This window comes from Papaver somniferum, unplaced genomic scaffold, assembly GCF_003573695.1.
Source record: "Papaver somniferum cultivar HN1 unplaced genomic scaffold, ASM357369v1 unplaced-scaffold_19, whole genome shotgun sequence".
Taxonomy (NCBI): domain Eukaryota; kingdom Viridiplantae; phylum Streptophyta; class Magnoliopsida; order Ranunculales; family Papaveraceae; genus Papaver; species Papaver somniferum.
In genome coordinates, this window is record NW_020628818.1 from 6,202,757 (window position 1) to 6,214,669 (window position 11,913).

Genomic DNA, 11,913 nt, shown 5'->3' on the forward strand with positions numbered 1-11,913 from the left:
TATATATATAGGGATATTTTGGTTTTGGGTCCCAACTTTGTGACCAGCGTTGCACTTCGGTCCTATAAAATTCAATATTAAAGTTTGGGTCCCAGGAACGTTAGTGACCATGTTGAACGTTACAAAAAATTTATTTTAAAATTTTCTCTTATATTTTGTTAACGTTGTGTGTTACATTACTACGTAATTTTCACGTGTAACTTAAAAATGATCAAACGGGTGACAAATTCAGTTTCAGGCTTTATCGTACACCAGCTCCTCCCCCTTCTTCGCCAACAACAAACAGAGGAAAACTTCTTAAAAATTATATGTTAATCTTTACCACATGTTTTTAATTAATTCTTCATTTTCACAGCTCAATCATTAAAATGTTCAATCTTGTCAAGAAACTAATCTCAATCCAATACAAATAAATAAATCTCACACCATTCAATCAAATGGTCAGCGTATCTATTAATTTCTTAACCTAACAACCCATTTGATACCATTAATTCCATTTTTTCTTTATTAACTCTATTCCCTGAAAGAGAGTGATCATGAATGCATTTGTTCAAAGTAATCTGATGGTTTTCTTCTCTTACCATGCTTCAATTGCTTGAAAACCCTTCACGACTTCACTCTTAGTTTAGCCATCTCGATCCAATTCTAAACACCTCACTCTTTTTGAAGAAACTCAACCTAATATATACACATAAAACTATCATATTTTCGATATAAAATTAAAAAATTATGTTAGGATTCCCAAAGAGAAACTACCGTTTGCAGTGAAAAAAAAGAAAGATTTGGAGAGAAACAGAAGCGACGTGAAGAGAAAGAGAATGATTTAGGATTTCGGTGGATACTGTGTTTATTCTCGACCGTGACAAACATAAGGTGTAATGGTTGGTTCGGTAAATAAAACGAAGTATAATATTATGTTGGTCATTTTCGTATTTAACTTGATTTTGTAACTGTCAATATGGACATTGACGATCCTGGGATCCAAACTCTAATATTGAACTTTCTAGGACCCAAAAAATACTGGTCATAAAGTTATAATCCAGAATTAAAATATCCCATATATATACATATATATATATATATACAAGAATATCAACTAGATCTTTGTATGATGATTTCTTGTCGGAAACTTTAAAACCGTATTTTAATGATAAGTGTTACACTTAGTCGAGTATAAAATGCTCTACCAAATCTGGATTTTATCAATAATTCTTGAATGACCTTATAGCGGAAGAGAATGATCTTGAAATAGACAAGAATTATAAATATATCAGATCGAAATATAGGTTACAAAACCATCTTAGAGAAGATATGTGAACTTGTCATTCACGAATCCCCAAGTGAAATCTTTCAAATTATTTATACCTTAGTTCTCTAAGAACCTAAGATACATTATGTGCTACTAATATCTCCAACATGGATTAATTGATCAACGCCGAGTTGCTTGTAAAGATGTAACCGATGATTTCTTGTAACCCGAGTAATATCTTAAATTGCAAAGTCTATGTTGTTTCGGTGAACCTGTTTCTTTAGATATAACTTGACTTATGTTTGAGGTTTTTTCCATAGTTTGAGAATATTAGATATATTAACGTCGAGTAAATTCTATAAGAGAAATACTTCTAAGGATATACACAAAATACTAGGAATAGACAATATGTATGCAACATGACAATTGCCCACAAATGGATATTTAAACAATAGGTTCACAAGTTAGATAAATTTTTAGAAATAATCAAAAATCTACTCGTAAAGTAATTACCTAAGATTATGAATTCGTAAGAATGTAAAAAACTTGCCTTGGAATAAAAAAGAGGAAAGTACATGGACCCAATAAAATGAGTTGATGTTCTTTAAATCACCAAGGTAGGTTCGGGAACTCAAGTGAGTTCCAGAGTTCAGAAATTTCAAAATCTCATTAGCTTCACTAACTCACAAAAGTAAGTTCGCGGACTTAAACAAAATTTTGGGTTCAAGAAATTTATATTCATTTAAGTTTATGAATCCACACACGTAGGTTCGCGAAAGTAAAATTGGGGTTCAGGAACTTCAGATTTCATCTAGGTTCGTGAAGTCACCAAACTTGGTTTGCGAACTCAAGTGGAATTTAGATTTCAGGAACTCCAAACACTAAGTAGGTTCGCAAACTCACTAATTAGATTTACGAACTCAAATGTGCAAAGTTCATAAAACTTTCTCATTTTTTTCGTTGTTCCGGAAATTTTCAAAGCAAGCCTCGAATTCGAAACATAACTAGATATCTGTGATTTGATCCTTCTTTGTAACTTGATCATTTACGAAAGTCCTCGACTTTGCAAAAATATATAGAAGTCAAAAAGAGTCTGAAAGAAATGACATGAATCTTCGTTACTAACCTTCGTTTGAGTTTTTTAAAATGATATTTTGTGTGATCTTTAATTTTCAATTCTGAAGAGTAACTCGGATGATCCTATGACTCTATTACCTCATCTAATAAGATCGAAGAAAATTTTTTAGTACGTAAGCCGATAGACCTCTTAGACATATTTGAGGACGCTAGACCTCTCTAGGAATAGCATTCAGAATCTTTAACATGACAACACCTAAGATAATTTAAGACGTTGAAAATAGGATATAACCACTCGAAATATTTGCAAAATTATAATAAGATAAATGCAGCTTATGTCTGCTAAAGTATTTTAAAAAGCTTTTAAAAATATTTCAAAGCTTTTAAAAACATAATAAAACATCCATACTTAAGTAATAATTATACACTCCAAAGCTTTTAAAAACATAATTTAAACATAAAGTCATGTTCTTCTTCATTATTTATTATCTGGGACGAAGGTTTTTCCATCGTTTTATAAAATTATTTTGAAAATAAGTCAACTCTAAAAAAAAACATTTATTTTGCCTTTCCAAGAAAAATTTATCATTCCTCATGGAATCATCAAACTTCTTATTGTGGTCATCACGGCCTTTTGTTTGTTTTTCTTTGATGCAAGATAAACCAATAGAACCATCACACTTTGAGCACTTCAGAATATTTCCCTGATGAACGCACTCTATTAACTCATATTTATTCTTCACCAAGTATATTTTGGAGGTTTTGACGGTAGCAGAATAATAAACAAGTATGTTTTGGTGAAGAATAAATATGAGTTAATAGAGTGTGTTCATCAGGGAAATTTCTGAAGTTCTCAAACTCTGGTGGTTCCAGTGGTTTATTTTTCATCAAAGAAAAACAAACAACAGGTCGTGATGACCATAAGAATAAGTTTGATGATTCTGCGAGGAAGAACCGATTTCTCTTAGAAAGGTAAAATAAATGTTTTCTTTAGAGTTGAGTTATTTTCAAAACAATTTTACAAAACCCTAAATCAAGTTCATCTTTCTTTTACTGCAGCCAAGGGTGTGCAAGTACGATGGAAAAGCCTTCGTCCCAGATAATAAATAATGAAGACGAAAGAAGGAAGATTTTAGAAGAAAATGACCTTATGTTTAATTATGTTTTTAAAAGCTTTGGATATTATCACTACTCAAGTATGGTTGTTTTATTATGTTTTTAAAAGCTTTGAAATGTTTTTATATGCTTTTTAAAAGACCTTAGCAGACATAAGATGCATTTATCTTATTACAATTTTGCGAGGAATTTGAGTGGTTATATCATATTTCAGCGTCTTAAATTATCTTAGGTGTTGTCATGTTAAAGATTTTGAATGCTATTCCCGGAGAGGTCTAGTGTCCTCAAATATGTCTAAAAGGTCTGACTTCTTAACCACTTACTTGTGTGAACATGTGTCATGCGAAACCAATGGGTTAGTAATCTATGTATATGATCTAGTATAGAGGAGACAATCACTCTCCTGCGATGGTTAATCTGGTGGATTATTCAACACCAAAGAACAACATCAATGGACATAATTGTTCGTGAAGTAGTAGCAAAAAATAGAGAAAAGAGGGTAAGAAGTGTAGAAAATTGAATATGAAATAGTTAATGCAGGTGTAAGAAGTAGTCCGAAAGTATGCAACAATGACAATTGATGGAGTAGTTGACTTTAAAAAAATATTGCAGTAGATATACTTTGTTGCAGGAGATACCTTAGAATACCTGAAGTATGATGATGTAAGGATAGGATACCAATTTCACATAATGACAGGTGACCATTTGAGTGAATGTAGTTTGAAATAGGGGCACTCTTATTAGTTTCAAACTATACCACCATAAAGCAACAAAAAAGCGAGAGTAGCATTACAATCAACTGTAAAATCAAAGAAAATGATGAGTATGCCTGATGCATGATTTGATGATGTTATGCAACATGGAGAATTTATTTTATCAAATCCTCCTGTAACAGTTTACAATTAAAACCTACCATTTATGCTTAAATGAATCAAATCATTGTTTTCCTCGATACATAGATATTACTGATTGATATTTAAAAGTCGTCTTATTCACATAAAACGAAAATGCTAAAGTTTCTGACAATTTTTTTTTTGTAAATCTAGGTAGAAAAGATTTTTTTTAAAAGGACTTAAGACCACTAGACTGAGACTAAAACAAAGGAATAAACTTTGACTTAAGAATGAGGGATGGGATTAAGAAGCTTCTCATTTTAGTGTTTTGATAGGCTTCATCAATATTTTGTTGATAGGTTCAAAGTCATAATCGTCGTCGTCTGATGATCTATCTTTGAGTTTCCGTTTCTTACTTGCTGATTGCTTATGTGCGCATTTGGATTCTGAGACAGTCTTCTGTTTCTGCTTCTGTTTCTACTCGAAAACTTTATTTGCCTCATTCATTGGTAACAATCCACGCTCCATCCTCCTGCCTCATCAACAAATATCAATACCACACAAATATTTTCATATACACTTGAAGTGGCATGTGTTAGGAACCACAAAATAGTTGATCTCTAACATCAAATTATAAGGAGGGGAAATGAAGAAGAGAGCCAATATAAATAACAAAACCGAAAATTTTGACTAGAAAAACCTATTTATAGAAGAAAATAAGAACCAAAACATATCCACTTTGACAAAAGCCAAAAGGCACATTTGTTCCTACATACTTATGCAATAATTTGGAGACTAGTAAGTTTCAAAATAATGGTGTAGACGCGGAAACCCACATACATCAGGTTTATATGCGGTTGTTTTTAAATGAAACACCATCCGCTTAGATAGTCGAAGAATTTTATGCTTCCCTAGAATCAAATTAGAATACAGTAAGTATAAAATGTCACCGAAAATTGAGTCTGGTTGTAAGTGTTGTTTGTACCATTACTATAATTCGTTAGTTTGTCAAAGATTTTCATTTCCAATGCATTATAGAAAGAAAGAAAAGAAACAGATTCGTGTTTGAGCTTAAATGACATTAAGATAAGTAAGTAGAGTGTGAGATAACACTATGACTGAAACATAAAAAAATGTTAGGCAATTTTTATTAAAGTTCATACCATTTTTCTTCCATCTCACTCCCCGATATCTGTTTATAAAAAGACTCATAAAAAAATCCTCCTTTGCAAATACCAAATATCAGAAAACATTAGAAACAAGAAATCTACATACAAAGAAACCCCATTACAAAAAATTTCAGAATTTGTTTTTCAAAAACCAATATACTTCCTACAGAGGATCATGTTTCTTGCCGGGAAAACCATAAACCTTTTTATTGTTTCCAAGGGTAGAGGTTTTCTGATTGTCTCCATAATTGATTTCGTCTTCCTTCTGAACGTTTTTCTTCTCAACATCCGGCATTTTCATAAAGGTTTCTGGGTAACTAGAAAGATGGAACTACTGCAAGTCTGCAAGAGAGACTATGATAGAATTTGAGTTGGCGGGTCTTATAAGGTCTTTCACTCTTTCTTATTCTTTTGACTGCAGCTTGATTGAGCTTTTACAACTTCGAGTTTGCTAGAAAATTATAAAAAATACTATATTTATCCAATACTATATTTAAAATTTTATTTTTTTCAAAGATACTATGTTTGCATGCAAGATCTTAATTTTGTCCAAAAGTTTGCCTAAAATACTATATTTATCCAATGCAATCGGGTTTACCTAGATTTTCTAATTATTAAAGGATAAAATTATCCTTTAAATATCAATATTTGTATCATTATACGGTAAAAAATCCTCTAAATACTAATATTCTTTTATTTTTCATTATAGGGTAACAAAATCTTTTCAGAAAATCTTAAACATCTAACAAAAAATGATATTCTTTTTCTTACAAGGTTATTTAGGAGAAAATACATATTTTTCTTAATATTATTTATTCCAAAAAACAAAAATAGTATCATAAAAGCTTAAAAATCGTGATGAATATTTTAGGTAAACATTTTGTTTACTCAACGAGTTAGAGGAATATGATATTTAAGGTGTAAGTTTAGATGTATGTTAGAGATATATCAATACATCCATGAAATTTTTGCTTGGTTATACTCGATACTTAATTATTTTGACAATAAATATTGCAACATGTACCTAAAATATAATTGTTATTCGAAATAATAAAAATCCTATTAACTTTTAAGAAACTAGTGGCGTGCCCATGCAAATAGGTTGTCCCAAAAGTAAATAATTATTAATTCAAACATTCATTAAATTATTATTATTTACTATTTTTCAAGCCATGTTTCATTTATCATTAATGTTATTTCCTCTTTTCTATATTAGTCTTTAATTTTATCTATAGAATTTATTATATTTGTATCATAGTTTCAAACAGACAAGTTGATTTATTTAAAGAAGAAGATTTCAAGTGCTTAAATAAGAAAATGGTTCTTTAAGTGATTCAACTTGTCATGCCCTTATTTACTGTGTCAATATTGCAAATATTCTTTTCATTTCGTACACCCAAGAAAGTCTAAGTATGCTCAACCTTGTACAACCTAAACTCGCAAGCACCTTGACCATACATGTAACGGTTCATTGAGAATATCTTAGCAACCATAACTACGTTTTTCTCCACACCAGTGCAATGACGCTAAAGAAAAATGCCTCTCATAGTTGTAATATTGATGACCAGTACATTTTTGGTCGAATTGATAACTGAATAAAGGTTCAAGGAATTCACCTGCAAACAGTCATCCAACCTTGTAAAATCTATTTTAGTCTCTGATTTCCTTTAAATGTTATTTTCTCTTTTCTATTTTAGTCTTTATTTTGTACCATGATGGTGATACATTGGCTCTTGGTTTATAGGTTATAGTGCACCATGAGAATGTGATATTGTCTCTTGGTCAGTCCGTCAGTGTTCCTCCATAATACACCATGATGGTGTGATATCTCTCTTAGCCAGCCACCCACTTGCTAATACACCATGATGATCCAACATTGTACTTGGCCAGCATCTAACTGGATAATATGCCATGATGGTGCAACACTCTATCCTGGGCCAACATACGTACCCTTAACGCACAACATAAGTTTTAAGATGAAGCTTCATCTCATGTCAATGACGCATCTTTGAGCATGCGCTATGCAAAAAGTGCGGGTGTGACATTCGTCTATTGCTTAAAGTCAGATAGGCAGGGAGAACTTAAAAAAGAGCATAAGTAGTATTCATACCTATATTATTGATGGGTAAAAATAATTTACTGGTTAAAATTTAATTAAAGTGGTGTAGTAGGCAGATGCTAGATGAAGCAAATCGTCTAAAACCTTTAACAGATGTACTGCACGGGAGTGCTTTGAGTTTGAGAGATCAATCTGTAACACTATGGGAAAAATATACATCTACAACTGGAGATTTACAACACTTCGCTATACATCGTAGAAAGTCCTATGTTTTACAACTGGTTTCAAAGAAAGATTTGTCGTATATCATCACTACCAACCCTTAGGAACAAGGGGTTGCGCTAAGAAAACAAACGACAACTCCTTTAGCAAAACTGTTGTGACGACATTTAGGTATAACAACTTTGTTTCATAAGTGTAGTGACTTAGCCTATCACAATTCTCACAAGTGTTGTTGAAGAACACAAAAATATGATAATGAAAAATACGTTAGAGGGGAGATTCGAACATGAACCTAATGCATGGATGTATAACTCATCAACCATCCTTACAGTTCACAAGTTTAGGTTTTTTCTTTTTTTTTAATAGAAACGTATAACAACACTTATAAGTGTTGTTGAAATTAAAATATAGAATGTGGGAAAAAATTAGGTTTGGGGGATTCGACCCTGAGCCTCCTATATGGAAGTCTACACCACTAACCATACCTACACTATCACAAGTTCTGTAAAGTTGGTGGTTCTTTAATATATTATTATGACAACCCTTCATAAGCGTTGTAAAACAAAATATAATGCTCAAAGGCGACTGAGCCGCAAAGAGTGCGAAGCATTCTCTGTAACCATATACATTCTTCTCTGTAAATAATCACATACATTCTATAAGACCACCCACTTTAAGCAAAGCATCCAACTGGGAAATTATGACAAAAGTATACCACCAAATTATAAGTTAAAAGGGAGGGAGCATATATATACGAATATAAGCAGATGTAGAGAAAATATGCACAAGTTGAGACCAAGGAAGAATTTAAGTGGGCAAATATAGCAACCATAACAACTAAAATGTCTCATTTTCTCTCCTCCTTAATCCGGCCTTGAGACCGGCAATGAAATGATATATCATTTACATTGGCGGAGTTAAAAATGGTGTTATAAAAGTAACAGAGCTAGCATTTTATAACTAAGCACATAAATGGAGTTGTTAACTGTCTTTTTGCAAGAAAAATACTAGTATTAGTAAAGAAAATACAACCAGAGTATGCAAGCTGCATTCTTACAACCTGCAAACCTGTACATATGAGAACAGTGGTCTGCACTCTGCACGTTTCTGAAAAACATTACCATCTCCAAACCGATATTCACACACAAATGATGATAAAAAAAAGCAGCCCTGAATTACCAACAATAGAACATAGAGTTTGATAAGTGATAAATACACAAGCCAATACGCGCAGTCACATAGCACACACTGCAATACTGATATCAGCGAAAAAACACCCCATGTGCGGCAGTAGCATGGATACATCAAATATCCATAGAAGTGGCGAGTGATAGCAGCTACTGCTCCATACTCATTCTCAATAGAAGCATACTTCACAAAGAAAGATCTTGCACTATTAATTAACAACTCATACAGAACTACACACTCAGCTGCAAATGTGTCAGACTGTATGGAATTGAGTTGGTCTTCACTAGTAATTGCCCTCCCAGCAGGAGATTTTAACTCGTCCATATGCATTCTAAGACAAAATTAAAATTAGAAAATGAAGTATTAATTGACAAACCATTTTTAATAAACGTGAACATCATACTTACATCATATATGGGTCAATTTCGGGTGTGTTAAAAAGCACATATCTGTGAGCTATCTTTAACTTCTCACTATCCATACGCACTTGGACACCTTTAGAAAGAGGACATGCTGCCGGTGTGGAACCATTTTGAGTGTTTTCGTTACGCCTTTGCTTTACTCCTGTTTCAGCTGCTTGGGCCTTACGAATATCAAAATACCTAACACACTCCATTCCAAGATAACACTCGGCTATACAAGCTTCAGGTTGTGCATAATTCTTTACATATTCTTTGAATGTCTTCATATACCTAGGAAAGTCGAGTATGCAACAGTTACTAGTTAATTAAATATTAGTATCTCTAAGATACAAAGGGCATAACTTTCTACACGAACCCAAAAAACAGAAGTAATATAAATTAAATTGGCATACCTTTCAAATGGATACATCCAACGATATTGTACAGGTCCACATAATCGCACTTCTCGAGCTAGGTGAATTGTCAAGTGCATCATGACATCAAAAAGTGACGGAGGGAAGTACCTCTCCAACATACACAAAGTCTCAGCAACTTCTACTTCAAGTTCTATTAATCTATGGAGATCAACTGTCCTTTGGAATATTTTGTGAAAATAAGAACATAACCTGAAAATTGTCTCCCTTGGCCCTACAGGTAAAAGTCCTTACAAAGCAACGGGTAATATTTGTTGCATAAGAACTTGGTAATCATGAGCCTTAAGAACACCTAAGCAACCATCTTTTGAGAAATGCTTTCTAAGATCAGAACTAAAACCATATGGAACCTTTAAATTTCTCATCCTATTATACAATATAGCCTTTTCCTTGTCATTTAAATAGTATGGTGCTGATGGAAGGATCGTTTTTCCATTTATCTCTATTGGATGTAATTCTGGTCTATTCCCATACTCTTCAGATCATTGCGGGACTTTAGACCGTCTTTTGTTTTGGACTTTATATTCAATATGGTACCAATAATACTCTCGCAAACATTTTTTTTTTGTATGCATAACATCAATATTGTGCCGTAGTAATAAATCCTAGGAAGATGGAAAAACCTAACATTAGTAATTAATTCTATAAAGAAATAAAAGATCAGACATTTAATCTATGAGAAAGTTATAATATCATGCTTTCGAATCTTAGGTAAGTAATTAATTCTATTATAATGTCATGCTGAAAAAAACAGAAACAAAATGCTCATTATACTGAAAATATACTATTATGTGTCAATTATGGTGCAATCAAACTGATGCTGCCGATGCTTTATCACATTGGGAAAAGTACTCAGATGCATTATACTTCCCAAACACTATATCAAAAGAACGAGTGTGCCATTTAGATTGCATTTGTTGATAATGTGAAGTTTAGAGGCTAACATGGTGCAAAGCAGAAGAACCCATAACCAAATATTAACAAGTAAGTTTGAAGTTATGGAACTAACCTTCCAGTAAGGAAAGTCGAAGAATATTGACCGTTTGTTAAACACCCGAAGTTCAGTTTCATCATCATTTGCACCAGAAATAGCCGCATCAGCAACAACATCCCTTTTCCGCTTCCCACATTTAGAATTACCCACATTTGCATTTGCTGCCGCACTACTCTTGCCCTTATTCTTCTTCTTTTGCTCTTTATTTTTCCTTATCTCCTCCTCGTTCTTCTACGCTTTCCAAAAATCATTTGTAATACTATTCTGACATTCAAGTGCCGCAGCACCAGACATAACAGGTGGCTTTTCCTTCCTCTCAATCTCTCCATTAAACCAGTATTTTTTCTGCCGAAGAGGGTGATTATGACGAAGAAATCTCCTATGATTCAAGTAGACAATTTTACAACTAAATGCCAACCAGTTTGAAAGTGTATTTTCACCGCAAAGAGGACAGACTGCCTTCCCTTTATACGTACATCCAGATAAATTACCATATGCAGGGAAATCGTTTATTGTCCACATTAATAACGCCTTCAAGTTAAAATCTGTTTTAGTAAACGAATCATATACCTGCACCCCTTTCTCCCACAACTCAAAAAAATCATCAATCAAGGGCTGCAAGTATACATCAATGTCATTACCCGGTTGTTTTTTTCCTGGAATCATCATGCTCAGAATTATGTTGTCACCTTGCATACACAACTGAGGGGGCAAATTATTAACCACGAGCATCACTGGCCAACAACTGTGGGCTGCGGAAAGATCACCAAATGGATTAAATCCATCAGCAGCAAGCCCAAGACGCAAATTACGGGGATCTGAAGCAAACTCGGGATACTTTTTGTCTATGTGCTTCCAAGCCAAAGAATCTGTTGGATGACGCATCTTCCCATCCTTACTCTTGTTCGTCGCGTGCCATATCAACTGCTCATCCAGTGCTGCTGATTGAAACAATCTTCTCAATCTCGGCACAATGGGGAAGTACCTAAGCACCTTCACCGGTATCTTCTTTTGCGGCTTGTCTATCATTTCAGCATCGTCCATGTTAGATGTGTCTTCCTTCCACCTAGAATAATGACATTTAGGACACTCGTCTGCATCTTTCAAATCTTTTCTAAACAAACAACAATCATTAATACAAGCATGTATTTTCTGGTAAGTCAATTGATAA